The 15,971-nt window shown below is 48.3% G+C and overlaps 1 long non-coding RNA gene across 1 annotated transcript; it reads right to left on the bottom strand.

The window, feature by feature from the left end:
- Positions 1–11,744: 11,744 nt before the first annotated feature.
- On the bottom strand, positions 11,745–13,609 carry LOC311631513. Its single transcript, XR_014796599.1, has 2 exons — positions 12,863–13,609; positions 11,745–12,609 (listed from the first exon to the last, which is right to left on the bottom strand). It is a non-coding gene; the product is annotated as an uncharacterized lncRNA (long non-coding RNA).
- Positions 13,610–15,971: the final 2,362 nt, after the last annotated feature.

Raw genomic sequence — 15,971 nt, forward strand, 5'->3', positions numbered from 1 at the left:
CTTACCTTCCCAAACTCCTACCCAATGTCCCCGCCCCCCTGCCCTTCCCCTCCCATTAGACTGTACTTCCCTATTTCCTATAAGACCTGATTGATCTTCCAGGAGCAGAGGCCTCCAGCTTGAGAGAATTATCTTCTCTCTCTCTTTTTAAAATTGAATTCAGAGAGAGGAAGGGAGAGGAAGAGGCTGAGGGAGAGAGAAACACCCATCAGCTGCCTCCTGCACACCCCGTCCTGGGAATTGGGCCCAAAACCCAGGTATGTGCTTTGACTGGGATTCAACCGTGACCTCCTGGTTCATAAGTCAATGATCAACCACTGAGCACACTGGCCAGGCAACTTCTTTATGAGCACTCTGCTACTTACTCAGGTGTCTAAGCTGAGTATAACCTAATTAAGTGGTTGAATTAAGGTAGGAAGAGGCAAGGGAGAATTAGGCAAGAGAAAGAGGGAAAGAGAAGAAAGGAAGAAAGACTTAGCCGAAACTGGTTTGGCTCAGTGGATAGAGAGTCGGCCTGTGGACTGAAAGGTCCCAGGTTCGATTCCAGTCAAGGGCATGTACCTTGGTTGCGGGCACATCCCCAGTAGGGGGTGTGCAAGAGGCAGATGATCGATGGTTCTCTCTCATCGATATTTCTAACTCTCTATCCCCCTCTCTCTTCCTCTCTGTAAAAAAATCAATTAAAAAAATATTTTTTAAAAAAAGGAAGGAAGAGAGACTTGGATTCTGCCCTCTAGGTCACAGACTCCCTGGTGAGACCTCCTATGCTGGGATGCACTTGAGCCATTGACCAAGCACAAAGGAATATTCCTGCACATAAAGGCAGTCCTGGAGGCCATAGTTAGTGAAGGGTGGCCAGTTCACGAAGCATGGACTCCCATCCGGTTCAAGAAGCTTACCCAGCCTGAGGGAACAGAACCACTCCCCTGATAAATACCTATGGGGGCCCGCTCTGCTGGGGATGAAGATAAATACCTATGGAGGGCCTACTGTGGTTGGGATGCAGTGTGGCTGACAATTTCAATTCACTCAGGGCCAGGCAGCTCAATGAGGGATGCATTGTTATAACAACTGGAGGTTGGGCAGTCTGGGGGAGACTGTGTCGAACAGAGAGGCATGCCCCTTTTAGAAGCACCGACTTAAAAAAGAATGCACACACACACACACACACACACACACACACACAGTAAACCATCCCCCCTATGTTTTAAAACCCCTGAGAGTGATTGAGATTGAAAAGTACCTCCTTTTTGGAGTTTACCATCTAGTGGGGGGAAATCAGATAAGGTAATAGCCCATTAAGGCGCCAGAAACTGTCTATGTGTATGTATCTAGGTACCTATATCTATATTCTGCTGGTGCCTCGTCTTTTTAGCACCATCTCTATCTCAATCTATCTATTCTATAGATGAAGATAGATTGAAAGAAGAAATAAAGGAAGGAAGAAAGATGAAGGAAGGAAGGGAGGAAGGAAGGAAGAAAGATCTACGTTGAGACCTGAAAGATGACTAAGATGGAGCAGTCACTGGGTGGTCATGGTTGTGGGGATTCCCAGTATCGCAAGCAGCCATGTGAAGGGGATTTTTATCCTCTGCCAGTCTGCTTATCTTGCATTTCTCGCCTCATAGGATGCTTTTTTCTTGAAGTCCTTTCTTTTTCCTAAGTGTTAGGGTTGGGTGATAACGGGGAGAGAAGGAGAAAAGGTAAATGTGAGCCTAGGTGGAGGTGGAGGGATTGCTAAGAAGTCTGCTCTGTGGTGAGAAAAACAGCGACTCTCAGGAGACTTTCTAGGAAAAGACACTGAGCCATGGGAAGGAACAGGTGGGGCAAAGGTTTGGGGGATGGGTTCTAGGTATGGGGATCTTTCTCTTGGCCCGGTCTCGGAGCAAATGATATTGTTACCATCATGATTAGCTAGTTAATAAGAACAAAAAAAGGAAAGCAAAAGGAAGTCAGACAGTGTAAGCATGGTCACCTGGGAGGCGTCACCAGGAAGCTAGAGCTTCACTCAGCATTGTCTCTCCAAGGGGATTGACACCCTCCCTCTCCGATCGATCGATCGATCGATCGGGTGAGGACTGTTGAGGGGAGAAAGGGGAGCTATAGGCACCTGTGCAGTCGAAGCGGGTGGCACAGGGGAGATGCTTGCATGTTTAAGAGATGCTGGGCTCCCTCATGCTTCTTCTCTGTCAACTGGAGGAAGAGGTGGCCCAGGCGCTGCAAGCCCAGCGAGAGGGCGCCATCGGAGGGCTGCAGAGGCAGATCCACCAGGCGTCGGCAGCAGCCTCACGTCAGAGGAATAATCCTGATGAATTTGGGAGCTCACGGTTGTTCAACAATAACGAGTTAAGTTCAAAATACGGTGTTGGCTGGTCTCGGACGCTGAGCATGACTGAGGTGGTTCCCAATGTGGGGACTGGAAGAGGTTGGGAGGTGGAAGGAGGCTGAAAGAAAGGCGTCCCTGGGTCTGTATTGTCCAAACACTAGAGAAGCAAGAGACAGATCGAGGAGCACTGGGAGAGGAGGTGGCCACGCAGCTTCTTTTGTAGATTGAGGGACCCCCTGAGGCCACATAGTCTTCATATGTTTCGACCAAAAACAAGATATTGAAACAGATTGAGTGCAGAAACAGATATGAGAACTTGGCTGTCTCTTATTAAGCCAGACATTAAAGGGATGTGCAAAGACATAAAATAATGACACTCTTTTTTCATATATATTTTTTGTTTTGGAACATACGGTTATTTTTCATTAAAATGTTTGTTAAACATTTAATGGGTTCATGATGGTTATTTTTAATGAATCAGTATTTTTTTTAATTTCTAGGTTTTATTTTTGAATACAATAGATAAATAAGATAGATACAATATGTATGCATAATACACAGGCACTCTGGAATCAATATTTTTAAAAGTACTAGGGATTTGAATCACCACCAGATGGCGCTGGTGGGAACAAAGAGCAGCTGTGTGTGTGTGTGTGTGTGTGTGTGTGTGTGTGTGTGTGTGTGTGACAGAAAGACAGAGAGAGAATAAAATTTGCAATAGTGAGTTTTATGGTATGCGATTTCCTAATAACAATGATATTTGTAGACTCCATAGGAAAAAAAAAAAAAAAAAGACAGGCCCAGGGCTTAATCAGATGGGTTTTCAAAATCTAAATTAGATGGGCAGATTGACGCCAAATAATATGTTGGGCTTTCCCCCCTTCCTCTAACAAAAGCCAAGCACATTCCTTGGAGAAGCTCCCCGCAGCCTCGGCAACTAAGCAGATTACACTGAAAGAGCCCAGTCTTTTCCATTTTGTGTTGCTAATAAGATAACATTAATCTCTGGGGTTTAAGAGTGAAATTTAGGCAGATTTATTCCATTAAGGAGTGCACTGTAGAAACCCCGCAGTCAGCAGCTTGTCCCCATAGGCCCCTGGAAGCTGAGTGGGGGAGGAGGTAGTGGGGTGGAGTCGTTGGGGTGGGGGGGTGGAGAGCAGGTTACCTTTGAGAGAATTAGCTGGCCCTGGTGGGACAAAATAGTATAAATGTATGGGCTTTGTGTGAGGAACTATACGTGGGCATCGGGAAAACTTGAAGCCAAACTTATTTTTGGGCAGTCTGAAACAGCTAACAAAGGAGAGGAGTCTTTCCAGAAGTGAAGTTTTTACTGGGTCAGCAGTAAAAAGAGCTAGTGCCCAAAAGGTGTGTGTGGGTGGTGGGGTTTGGAGTGGCGGTGGGGTCTGGGGCTGGGTCTCTGAATGGATTTAGGAGGTGCTGGAGAAGCGGGTGTAATGAGGCTGGGGTGGATGTATCCCCCTCTGACATTTAGCCATTCATTCACCTGGGCACTATCCCGGGAACTGGGTCTACAGTAGAGACTGAAATGCTAGCAGACCCGCTTCCTGCCCTCAGTGGGACTTGTCTGAAAAATGCAAAGTCAATACTGAAGCAATCTAGACATCTTCGTGCCACCCCTTCACCACAGACTTTTTTTTTTTTTTTATGTTTCCGAGTTCACTGAGCTTAGTCTCTAGTAAAACTATCCGTGCAATTGGCCAAGTGGAATGACAGGTTTTCCATAGGAAGATGAGGGCGGGAATGATACAGCCAGAGGCTCAGAAAGCGTGGGCGGGGATGCGGTTTCCTCCTGGCGGCCCTTTCTCCTCCCCTCCTTCCCTACCTTCTTGCCCTCCTTATTTCCATGAATATTTACTAATCACCTGCTCAGTGACAGGGGTGGAGGCAGCAAAGCTGAGCAAGACATACCTGGTCTCCAACCTGGTGGAGCATGAGAGCACGCAAACAAGAACAAAAAACGTATCCGCACGCTGCAGTTAGACGGGGAGCCGTGGAAGCACAGTGACCTGGAAATGGGAGTCAGCAAAGCTGTGGGTGTGGATGGAACCTGACCTGGGGCCTCTTGACAGAGGCTGGAGAGTGATGAGCAGGCACTCAGGATCCGGGGACTGAGCCATGTGGGGAAGAGCCTTGTGTGACTAAAAGGGTGGGGGAACAGCAGGGGCAGACTCTCAACAAAATATTAGGGGCTCAAAGAAGGCCTGCGTGTTGGTGTGTTTTTAATGGCACAGGACATGGTTGCCAGGGTTTTAAATTGCAATGCTCTAGGCATGTCATTAAGGGAGACGGCTTAATTGGCACCAAGTGGGACGCTAAGTTGTAGATGGAGCTTAGGAGAGTGATCTTCTGATATTAAAAATCAGGGGCTGTGTGGGTGTGTGTGTCCCTAGCCTTAATCTTGTGTGTTTTTCTTCTGGGCCTCCAAGCGAGAATGACCGCCCGCACCCCAGCCTCCTTAGTGTGTGTGTGTGTGTGTGTGTGTGTGTGTGTGTGTGGAGGGGGGGGGGGTTGTTGTTTGTTTGTTTGTTTTTTTGTTGTTGTTGTTTTGCTGCCTGTGTGAAAATCCCTGTCTAGGCCTCAGTCTGGCCTGCAGCAATAATGTTCAGAAGGGGTTTCTGGGCCTAAAACAAAGATGGATCACTGAGCACAACCGTGAGCCATCCCAGACATTACCAATGCCCCGTGCAAACTCTTCTACTTAGAATCACAGAATTTTGGAGCTGAACGTGAACTTTACAATTACCTTCCATTTTATATATGAGAAACCTGAAGGCCAGCCCCGGCCGGTGTGGCTGGCACCAAAAGGTTGCTGGTTTGATTCCCCGTCAGGGTGCGTGCCCAGGTTGCAAGCTCAATCCCTGGTAGGGGACGTGGCAAGAAGTAGCCGATTGATGTTCCTCTCTGCTCTCACATTGATGTTTCTCTCTCTCCACCCCCCCATCACTCCTCTACTCCTTTCCTCTCACTCTCAAAATCAATTAAAAATATCTCTTTAAATGTGAGGGCCAGAGTCATGACTGGCTTGCTCTCGGTCTCTCAGCTGATGGGTGAGATCAAGAAATGACCAGGTCTGGAACTTGAACACAGAGTCCCCTCGGATAAAATCCTGAGTCCTCATCCCTAACTGGTGTGGGTCAGTGGGTAGAGTGTTGGCCTGAAGACTCAAGCGTCGCAGGTTCGATTCCGGTCAAGGACGTGTATCTTGGTTGCGGGCACATCCCCAATAGGGGGTGTGCAGGAGGCAGCTGACTGATGTTTCTTTCTCATGGATGTTTCTAACTCTCTCTCCCTCTCTCTTCCTCTCTGTGGAAAATAAATAAAATATATATATTTTAAAAATCCTGAGTTCCCATGTGGCTATGCAGCAGCCTTTTCTGCACCCACCCTGCCTTTGACACCCATTCCCACCCTCTTTGAAATGCCTGTTGTTTTCCCAGAAGTGTGGTGACTCTGCCGCAGAGGTTTCATGAAGAGAGGGGAGGAGTGCCAGCGCAGGTAACTGAAATGCTTTATGAAATAGGAGAAGAGAGTTCTCTTTTCCAGTCACGAGGGACCATTTCACCTTGACAAAGGCAAGTCCCTTCGTGGACCATCATGGCCTGGAGGAGTGCCTGCCCCTCCCCACGGTGAGCCACCTCCTCGCTCTGCCAGCGCAGGCCCATTGCATCATGGAGGCTGAAGGCCTGTGTGTTTACCTGGCAATTATCTGCAATGGGAGCCAGCCCTTCCAGGCGGTTCTCTTTGATCCTCCCCAGCACTGTCTTCAGAGGTGGGCATCTGGGGTGGAAGCCTATGAAGCTCCTCGGAGGTTCCTGAGAGTGACCCGAAGTCAGGACCAGCTCTCCAGACCGCTGGGTCCATCCCTCTTATACCCGCCCATTTGGACCTCGCTGCTACTGCAGCAGACGGAGGATTTTAAAGAGGCCCAGTTTCCCCCTGCCAGGCAGTGAAGGAGTGTCTCAGGTGCTCCTTAGAAGAGGTGGGTAAAGGTAAAATAGCTGCAGGTCTATATATATATATAAAAGGCTAAATGTCCATTCTTCCCTCCGACCAGTAGCTGTGACATACACTGACCACCAGGGGGCAGACACTCAACACAGGAGCTGCCATGATATGTACTGGCCATTTAAAAATAAACAGCACCATGAGCCTGGCACCAACAAACCAATACTCAGCTTCCCCCAAGTGGGACACAGGCCCTGCCACCACAATGGAGCAACACCCCACCAAACTGCAGTCGAAGCTGCTGAGAGCCCATGGCGCAAAATGTGGCCCACAGCCCAATCTAGCCCGGAAACAGTCTCTGTGGGCACTGGGCAATTACATCACTTAGCAATGCCCAGCTTCCTCTCCCTAGTGACTAGCCTCCTTGGAGTTTCTTCAGCCCAGGAACCCAACTTGCTTTATTGCCAGGTGCAAACATTTTACAGGTCCACCAAATGTCTGTGAAGCGTTTTCCTGTGCCTCATCTCATTTGATCCTCACAGAAGTCCTGGAGTAGGTAGATAGGAGACTTACTGGAATCCTATTTTATTTTCATTAGCAAGACAATGGAGATTTAGAAAATTTAGAATCTTGACCTGACTGAAAAGAAGTAAGAAATGGTGGAACTTGAAAAATGACTTCAGGTTTTCTCACTGTGCAGAATATAGTCAAACACTGCTACAGTTCAATATTTTACCCTTTATTCTCCCTGCACGATCTACAATAATAATCTGCTTTGTGTTGACATTTACTGCTGTGTTGTTGACAATTACCTGAAAGAGAAGTTGGGGTGTTTCACTGGGCTGGAAAAAGTTTAGCTAAATCAGAAAGCAGTTCTAATTAAGCAAGTTTATTCTCTCTATATAAAAGGCTAAGTTGACTTGCACGTGCGTGATACATATAAAGCTCTCACTGGTGCCAAATGCATGCATGTATTTAGATCTGTCATTGTTGATTGTGAATTTGGTTGACACTTCTATTATAGAGAAAGGGTGAATAGTGATATTAAATATTTCTTCTAAGTGATTTCCTTTTAATGTGCATGAATCCATGTACTGGGACACTAGTGTCCCAGAGCGACACCCCACTAAATTGCAGCCAATATTACCAAGACCCCATGGTGCAAAATGCGGCCCACAGCTCAGCCCAGCCCGGAAACAGTGGCTGTGGGCCACATTTTGCATCATGAAGGCAGGGACTCTTGTTGGCGTTGCTCACTGCTGTATCCCACGTCTAGAACAGTGTCTGGCTCTTGGCATGAGTTTAAGGACTCTGAATGGATAGATAAACTTGAGCCAGTAACTTGCCTTTCTGAGCCTACATCCTCCCTTTTTTAAAAGAAAGGTGTGAGAATTAAATCAGATAACTGCTGTAGATAAAACACAGATCAAGAGCCAACATAGATCAAGTACTTATTCAGTGCCAGTTTTCAAATGTACTAAGTGCTTTATGTGGATTATTTTACTTAATCCTCTCCCAAGCCCTGGGAGGTATCCTTTTTATCTTCATTTTACAGAAGAGGAACCCGAGGCTTAGAGAAGTTGACTCACCTACCCAGGGTCACACAAAATTCCAGTCCACACTTGTTTGAGCCCAGAGCCGGCATAGACAGGCCAGTCAGCCAGGACAGGGGGGACAGGGGAGCTGAGACAGCTCTACGAGCTGGCCTTTACAGCAGATGCAGAGGTCACCTCCATAGCGATGGCATCTAGGCCCCAGTTGTACATCAGCTTGAGGCCCAGAAAAGCAGCAAAGCCAAGTGGGCAAGGCCAGGACCAGCTGTAGTGACTGATGGTCCTCCCCAGGCACTGACCAATCAGTAGAGGCCACAACCGTGAAAGAGCATACCTGGAAAACAGATGAATATTCTGCTGAAACCCTCCCGAGGCCTTCCTGCCTGCAAGAGAGACAAAAGCCTCAAGCCACAGGAGCCAGCTCATGCTCTGCCTCTGGGGAGCAGCCTGCACAGTCCCTTCATCTTCCCCAAATCTCTCACCCCCACCTCCCCTGCCCGTGGGCATGCATCTCCTAAACTCTAAGGGTTTCCAGGAGACTTACAACCAGGGGAGCAATGGGGAGCGGCAGCTCTAACCTGGGCTAATCCCTTGGCCCCCTTTTCTCTGACTTTCCAGTGAGCTAAGGGAGCCCAGCCTTCTATGCTAAGCCTTTCCTTGTCTCGCTGTCCCCAGCTTTAATAAATGTTCCCTTACAGTCACCTGGACTCGTGTTGTGAAATCTTTCCTACACAAAGTCAAGAACCCACACACTCCCAGCTGGCCCTCGGCAGGTCCGCTCAGGGCAAGCTTTCAAATGTCCTAAGCGCTTTACGTGGATTATTTTACTTAATCCTCTCCCAGATCCTAGGAGGTATTCTTTTCACCTTCATTTTTCAACAAGAAAGAACCTGAGGCTTAGAGAATTTAGTCACCCACCCAGGGTCACACGGAATTCAAGAAAGAACCTGAGGCTTAGAGAATTTAGTCACCCACCCAGGGTCACACGGAATTCACGTCCATATTTGTTCGAGCCCAGAGCCGGCACTCTGAACCCCGACCACATGCACAGGACACAGGGCCCGCAGCCAGGGCTCTACTAAATCACACAGCCAGAGACCCTGGTGGTCTGTCCTCCCCTTCCCCCCAAGCACCTGCCCCTCCCGCTGAAACCTGCCATTCTGGAAGTGTCCCCTGTCCTCAGGAGTCAGCGTGGTGCATGTAGTAATGAGATGGTAGGTTTGGTCACAGGATACCTAACCTCTGGCACCTCCGTTGCCAGTCCCTTACCGTGTGATCTCGGGCAATCACTTCCCCGTCCTGGGCCCCAGGTTCTATAGGTACGATCAGCACCAAAGTCTCCCCAGCTCTCCCAGCCCTCAGACGGCGGGAAGGGCCTTGACCTCACTCTGCTCAGCAGCGAAGTCTAGCCTGCCTGGAAGACCACAGCAACAGGACAGATGCTGACACTTCTTTTTTATTTTTATTTTTTTTATTGATTTCAGAGAGGAAGGGAGAGGGGGAGAGAGAGAGATGGAAACATCAATGATAAGAGAGAATCATCATTGAACAGCTGCCTCCTGCAAGCCCCTTCCTGGAAATCAAGCCCAAAACCTGGGCATGTGCCCTTGACCAGAATGGAACCTGGGACCCTTCAGTCGGAAGGCTGACTCTCTCTCCACTGAGCCAAACCGGCTAGGGCTGACACATCTTTTCAGTCTTGCTTCCTTCCCCATTTCCTGCTCGCAGGGTAGATGAAAAGTTTGACCGGGATTTTTATGAGGACAGACCGGTGGCTCCTGGAAGAACCGGAGGGAATTGGTGCCGTGCCAGAGGAGGAAGGAAGCCCTTTGTCTCGCTGCTGCTGTTGGATCTGGAGGGTTTCCAAAGAACACTGGCCTGTTAACGAGGTGTCCCCGGGGCCCGGGGGATGGGGGGCCCTCCCTCCCTTTCCTCATCCCAGCCTGGGCCTGTCCCGGCAGCCTGAGGGGCCAGGGGACGGCATTGCCAGGCATGCTCTGACCCTGCCGGTGAAGCTCCTGCCTGGTTTTCCTCCTGGCCTCCCCAGCCGGCCCTCTCTTCCCTGGAACCTGGGGCAGCCTGTGGAGGAGCCACTGGCATCGCATGCCTTGGGAAACCTGGGTCAAGAAGAAGCCCGCCGTGATGAACTGATTGCTTTCAGATCTTAGAGCCAAAGGTGGCGACTGCTCGGTGGGCACCGAGTCAGCGATCCCGACACGGGGCCAGCACCTCCAGGGTGAGACTGGCTCTCTGGTTCCACCACCTACTTTGCTTCTTTAATTCTAAAGTTGTTTTCTGGAGAGAGGGAGAGAGAAAGGGTGATTTGTCGTTCCGCTCATTCGTGCACTCATTGATTGTTTATCTACCCTGGCCAGGGATCGAACCCCCAACCTTGGCTTATCAGGATGACGCTCTAACCAACTAAGCTACCCGGCCAGGGCCCATTGTGCTTCCTTGACCTTCTGTATCTGTCTCCCATTCCTTCCCTCTAGGTGCCCTCTGCTCACTTACTCTCTTTCCACCTGCTTAGATTCCTCTTCTCCTCATGCACACCCATACCATGCCATTTGTTGGACAGGTGTGGTCATTCTGGCCCTCAGTGGACTCCGGGGTGAGCCCCAGGCCAGCGAGGACAGAACAGAGAGCACATGCTGTTACAAAGGTGGGGTGAGGGGGGCGGGTCAAAGGTCCCCTATGTTCCCCCTGCCCCCCTCCTTGTTCAGGCCCTCCCTGCCCTTCTTGAGCTCTCCTCTCCCCTGCCAGGAGAGACTTTGGGAGTCTTGTAAGTCTTCTCTACTTGAGAGGGAAGGGAGGCCCTGACTTCAGGGAGCCCAGGGCATAGGAGAAGGGGCCTTGGGTGGCCAGGGCAGTGCTGGATGGAAGCACTTTAATAGTGCTGGATGGAAGCTGGATGGAAGCACTTTAATAGTGTGTGTGTGTGTGTGTGTGTGTGTGTGTGTATGTGTGTGTGTTCTCCTTTAAGGGCAGGGGTAGGAGGGAGATGACTATGGGAGTGGAATAATCAGGCAGAAATGCAGGGCTGAGCGGGGCCACTGCTTGGGCAGGAGGAGGAAAGTGGCAGCAGAGGGGACAGCAGGCCCCAAGCTCCCCTCCCCTCCCCTCCTGTCCCTTGGAGGGAGTGGGACCACTTCACAGACAATGAATCAGGCGCTGGGCAAGGAGCGGTCCGGTACCAACAGATCCAGCTCTCCACTGGCTCATTAGGAAGAGAAATGACTGAGCCAAAGCTGCCAAGAACCAGCTCTTCAGGATTGTATTGTGTGTGTTTTTTTTCTGGCACTTTCCGCAGCACTGCCAAGCTGGTGGAGAGATTAGGGCAATCTGATGCTGAGGGCAGCAGGAAAACCAGTGTCCACACCGTGGACAGTCTGTGTGTGTCCAGCGTGGTGGCAGTGCCCAATGTCCTGATACGGATGGACTCTGGTGGTCCCCGGGGGCCAGGAAGGGACTCTCAGGATTGGCACCTCCAGACTCCACATAGCAGTCTCACGGTGGGCAGAGTTGCGCCCACTGACTCAGCAGAAAGAGTTCCACAATGCGCCCTCTCTCCCAGGGATCCTGCCTGGGGAATAGGAGGCCAGAGTGCAGTGGTTGGGGCTGTTTGCTTTTCCAACACCCTTCAGCCACCACTGCCCACACTGCCCCGCCTCCCCCCTTCATTGATACCGTTGTGGTGTTTTTCCATCTGAAGAAAAATGCTGTGCAAAGGCTTCTTCCAGCCAAGTCCCCTAGCCCCAGGGGTGATTTTCAAAATAGTGCCAAACATGAATCCTTTTATAGCAGGATGTCAAGGAGTCCAGGGTCCAGGAGAAGGGGCCTTGGGTGGCCCAGGGCAGTGCCATTTGCCAGCTGGATGGAAAGCACTTTCATGTGTTTCATTTTTTGTGTGGGGGTGTCACTTTTTCTTTATTGTAAAAAACACAAAACATTAAATTCACCATCTTAACCATTTCTAGGAGCTTAGTTCAGTAGTGCGAAGTATACTTGCATTGTTGTGCAACTGATCTCTTAAGACTTTTCCATCTTGCAAAACTGAAACTCTATACCCACTAAGCAATGATTCCCCCTTCCTTCTCCCTTCAGCCTTTGGCAGCAACCTTTCTACTTTCTGTTGCTATAATGTTGACTGCTTTAGATACTTTAAATGTATTTGTCCTTTTGTGACTGACTTATATAGCTTAGCACAATGTCCTCAAGGTTCAAAACACTTTAGTATTTAAGTATTTAGTATTTTAATAATTCATATTTCCACCCATGCATTAGCTGAATGTCAGCCCTGTGTTGGCCCTACCTCAAACTTAAGCCCCATTGCACAGTTCTGGCAATTACTCTTGCCTGAATATGAAAGAAACCCTCTTCCTCATCCCCAAATCCCCTTCTATGGTGCTTTCCCTGGTGTTCTCAGGAGACTCTTGGAGTATGAGAAATCTCTCTAACTTCAGCCAGAGCTTTGGTCAGGACTTCATTTCCCAATACTTGCTAATTCATTCCCAACTAGTTTCTTAAATACATCACCTACTATCTAAGCGGAACTTCCTGTTATTTTTTTTTCTTCTTCAAACACACCCTAAACATTCCCATCTTCATGCCTTTGCTCATGCAGTTTCCTCTATAAAGAGTGTCTTTTTCTTTTGTTGAAAAGAATTACCAGAGATGCAGAAAAAGGAGAAACGTTTGCAAACCAGGGAAATGCAACCTTGGTAAAAACAAAAAGTGCCTTCCACAGAGACCAAGGGGAGGCACCTTTTTTTTTTTTTTTTTTTTTTTTTTTTTTAAATATATTTTTTATTGATTTTATACAGAGAGGAAGGGAGAGAGATAGAGTTAGAAACATCGATGAGAGAGAGTCATCGATCAGCTGCCTCCTGCACACCCCCTACTGGGGATATGCCCGCAACCAAGGTACATGCCCTTGACCGGAATCGAACCCCGGACCTTTCAGTCCTCAAGCCAACGCTCTATCCATTGAGCCAAACCAGTCCCGGCAGGGAGGCACCTTTTATAGAGAAATTTCTCACCCAGGTTCCTGATTGGTTCAATTGTATGCAAATGTGGTTTCCAAAGTTGTACAGGTCTGATTGGTTTGAATTGTGCAGTTCTGATTAGTCAGTATTGTGCATTCTAATTGGTCTTTATAGTGCAGTTTCTGACTGGTCAGTTTAGATACAAATGAGGATATAATTGTGAATTCTGATTGGACAGGGCAGGTGTCAGTCCACTGGTGAAATGACAAAACCAGGAACTCCCTTATAATTGATTCAGATGGCAGGAGCATACTACAGGAGGTTGAGAGTTCCGTCTCTGGCTTTTCCTGAAATGCAGACTGTGTAAGAGCCTCTTTCAGCCATAGCCACTAGACTCTGGTTATGAATTTAGGCCTAGGTAGCCACAAGATCCCATTTTGGCAGATTTCTTCTTGGGGTTCACATTCTTTTCTCTCTTAGTCCAACTCACATTCATCTGCTAAGCCTACTCAAATGGTACCTTCTCCATGAAAGTCTCCAACTATTACCCTGCTCAGAAATGATCTCTCTTTCCTCTGGTACCCTAAAATACCTTTCTCCCTAAAACTTCAGTATAGTGCTTATAATTCTGTCATCATCATTTGGTAGAATTTGTTGAGAATCAATTCTGTGTGGTGCAAATATACTGCACTTTACAGTCTCATTTGCTTTTCTATCTTATAAAATTGTATTTATGCATGTTTTCTTCCTTTCGAGGTTATGATAATAAAGCAAATGGGAGTTGGCATCAAACAGACTTGGTCTTGGACCCCGGTTCCATTATTGGCTGATGTAGTTTGGGCAAATTACTTACGCTCCTAACCCTCTGCTTTATTGCTTGGAAAACATGGATAATGATACCTCATATTGGGTAGTTGTATTGCATGAAATAATAGTAACAGCTAGCATTTACTGAATGCTCATTATGTGCTAAGAAATGCTCCAAGTGCATTTTCTATATTAACTTCTTTAATAATGTAAACCTTTATAACAATCCTAGGAGGTAAGTTTATTCCCACCAGCAGTTTGCAAGAAGGCAAACCTAAAAATTTAAGAATTCTTAGTCTTAATCATTAGCAAGAGCTGCCTCCCTTAGGGTTGCTAATCTCCACCACAGGCTGAACAATATCTGCATACTACTTAGTCCAGCAATGGAAGCTATTATCTTTAAAAAAAAAAAAATACACACACACACACACACATATATACACACACACACACACACACACACACACACACACACACACATATACAGACACTGAGTGGCCAGATTATTATGTTATTATGATCTCTGAACACATAAAAATCTGGCTACTCAGTGTATATCTTATATAATAAAATGCTAATATGCAAATTGTACCTGCAAACAGGAGTTCAACCAGCAGGCAGGCCGGCCAACCATCCATGTCCCCTCCCCCTGGCCAGGCTGGCTGGACCCCACCATGCACGAATTCATGCACCAGGCCTCTAATACACACACACACACACACACACACACACTGAGTGGCCAGATTATTATGTGTTCAGAGATAATAATAATCTGGCCACTCAGTGTATATATATATTTTTTATTGATTTCAGATAGGAAAGGGAAAGGAAGAGAGATATAGAAACATATACTGGGGATAGAGCCTACCACCTGGACATGTGCACTGATAGGGAATCGAACTGTGACCTCCTGATTCATAGGTCTATGCTCAACCACTGAGCCACAACAGCTGGGCGAAGCTATTATTCTTATCCCTATGCTTACTGCTGAGGGCTGGGCTCTGCCCTGTGCATCTTTGCTTCCTCATAACCCCTCGAGATTATAATAACTTACATTCATAGAGCATTTTCCATGAATTTGCATTTGCCAGGATTTGTGATAAACCTCTAGCCCTAGCACAATGAATGAATGAGGGAGTGAATACAGAAATGGATGACAAGAGGGGACAGACATTCTTGAACAACGGGCCAAAGTGGCCTGAACATAAGGGCCATCCCTGCTAGGTTGTTCGCTTGGCAAGAAGAGGTTGCCTCCCGGGGATCTGACTTGTGCCCAGTATTCATCAGGGTTTTCATTAACGACTCAAAAGATGGAGTGCAGAGGATACTAATCAAATTGGTGAAGCCTGCAAGGCGGGGTAGGAGCGGAGCACTTAGGAGGCAAGCTCGCGCGCGCAGACAGTCCTTGACAAATTAGAGAAATAAACAGAGTCAATAAACGGAGCTCCAGGAGCTGCAGGCTTCAAGTGGCTCTGAGGGAGCAGCCACCTCCATTGGATCTGCCTGGAGGAGGCTTGACCCACTTTTTCTTCGGGCTTCACCTGGCTGGACTGCACATTTGGGGGAAATCTAAACGTCATTCCCTTGAGGGGCGTGGGCCCGGAGGCATCCTGGACAAAGTACCCTCTCCAAACGATAGCCTGTCCCCATTCCTCCCTGGCCTCTCCCCTCCTTGCCTGAGCCATCTGCTTAGCCGGGTCTCGGGGAGGAAAGAGGATGGCTCCACCTGCTTTTGCCAAGACCCAGGATTTGGTAAAAGCAAGAACTTGCCCCTTGGTGCCCCATCCCACCCACCGAAATGGTGCTGCCCTTCAGAGACATTCTCATCGTTAAGTAACTTATTTTTTCTCATTTGAGGCTGCCCTGGAGCTTCTTGGGGAACGTGTATTGGGTGTGAAAGAAGGGACACGGAGATCTGGTAGGGCATGCCTTACCCCTGCCTGTCTGAGCGGTGGGGCAATTGCAATGATGTATGGGCTTTGCCGCTCCAGCTCAACCCTCTGGAGCTATGCGGCATCAGGTAACTTCTCTGAGTCTAGCCCCTTTGGTCCCCAGCCATTGAAAGCCATTTGATTTATCTTAATCAAAATAGAGTGCTTAAGAGGAGGAATAAGAGGTTCTCAGAGACCCAGGAGCTGGTGGGAGAGCCTCTTTCTTCCTCTTCTTCCTGGAAGGTGTGAAGTTCTCCGCGGCTGCTTCGCTCAGCACAGCTGTCCTCTCTCCTCTCGGCTGGCCTTCCCGGCATACAGGGCCGCACTCTGCGTCACAGCCGCACCTGGAGGAAGAGCCTATCAGCGAGGACAAGTGTCTCTGAACCCAAATCTACTTTCCTGA

The sequence above is a fragment of the Pipistrellus hanaki genome, assembly GCF_964339955.1.
Source record: "Pipistrellus hanaki genome assembly, chromosome: 1".
Classification (NCBI taxonomy): domain Eukaryota; kingdom Metazoa; phylum Chordata; class Mammalia; order Chiroptera; family Vespertilionidae; genus Pipistrellus; species Pipistrellus hanaki.